A 1,566-nucleotide genomic window follows, 5' to 3' on the forward strand; every position below is an offset into this window, starting at 1 on the left:
GGTACCTTGCCAATGGCCACATATTTGGCCATTGGCATGCTGCCTGACACATCTGCACCCTTTATATGGAGCTGACATGGCTCCATTGTGGTTTTTGCAGAAACGTACTCAGTTGTCAACTGAGTACATTTCTGCAGCTAAAATGGCTCTTACACAGGCTGCTTTGGGCTTCCTGGATTGCTAATCAACCTCATTTGCATGCTATTCGGCTGCAAGTGAGGTGATTAGCTTATCCACGCCCACTCCGTGTAAGAGACGTTTTAGGTGGTCTCTTACATGGACTTTGGGCTGTTCCTGGATCGCGAAGGCTGCATGGAGTCTTACACTACTCTTAGACTCCGTGCAAGCCTTCGTGAATCCTGCCCAATGAGTTGACTGTTATTAGTGTTTTTGTTAGAACTGGTTATAATCATAAGTTGAGTTTTCTTTGGATTGAGGATAAGTTGAGCTTTGGTAAGGTAGTTTTCAATGTCAGAGAATGCTAGTTGAGTTGTTTGCAGGAGGGTGGGAATGTTTTGTGCAGGACAGATTAAGGTAGTATCATCTGTATACTGAATGATAGATGCATGCTGTGTGGAGGTATGGAGGTCATTTGTTAAAATTGTGAATAGTATTGGTCCTAAGATAGAACCCTGTAGGACTCCTATAGTTTTGGGCAGCTGAGGAGAGAGATAATTTTTCCATTTTACAGCTTAGTACCTGTCAGTTAAGTAGCTTTGGTACCAGGAATGAGTGGAATTTGATAGGTGATATTGGTTTCGTTTGTTTAGCAGGATTTGGTGCAAGACTGTCAAATACTTTGGACATATAAAAAAAAAAGAGTTGACACCTGCAGGCCTTCATTTTTGGGACGGTTTACTGTGTCTGTGAAGAAGAGGAGGGCTGTAGTGGTACTATGGGCAGGTCTGAAACCATGTTGAGTATGTGACAGGATGTTGCTGTCTAGGAGATATTTTAGCACCTGGATATGGATACACATTTTTCTGGGATTTTGGCAAGGGGAAGAGTAAAGCAATGGGTCTGTAGTTATTAAGTTCAGTGGAGGTCCCGCCTTTATGTATGGGTGTAACATAAGATATTTTCCAGAGTTTGGGCACATAGTTTTCAACAATTGATCTGTTTATGGGAGTGGAGATTGGGATAGCAATTGCATCTTCTGTGAGTTTCAAGAAATAGCTGGGGAGTAGGTCGGCTGATGTTGATGAGGTTTTTAGTTTGGAGAGCATGCTTTTGATTGAAGTGGTGGAAACTGTTTTGAGGGTAAAGCTCAAGTGAGGCTGGAACTGCCCTGTGGTACTAAGGATAGAATTGAGTTCAGAAAGTGTGAGATGAATTGTGTTTAGATGGGAACTTTACTGTCAGGAGTGGTTGAATTGGGGTACCATTTTGGGTGGGTTTTAGTAGCTGGTTTACATTTTTCCAAAATTTTTGGGGGTTGTCCTGGTATTTAGTTTGTAATGTCCTGTAGTAGGATTTTTTGTCCAGGCTAATGCATTTTTTTGCACATTTGCGCAGTTCTTGGTACTTAGGCTTTGTGTTTCTTTGTTATTTTGATAGTAAAGCCAG

This window comes from Protopterus annectens, chromosome 3.part1 (genome assembly GCF_019279795.1).
Source record: "Protopterus annectens isolate FY-2018-M chromosome 3.part1, PAN1.0, whole genome shotgun sequence".
Taxonomy (NCBI): Eukaryota; Metazoa; Chordata; order Ceratodontiformes; family Protopteridae; genus Protopterus; species Protopterus annectens.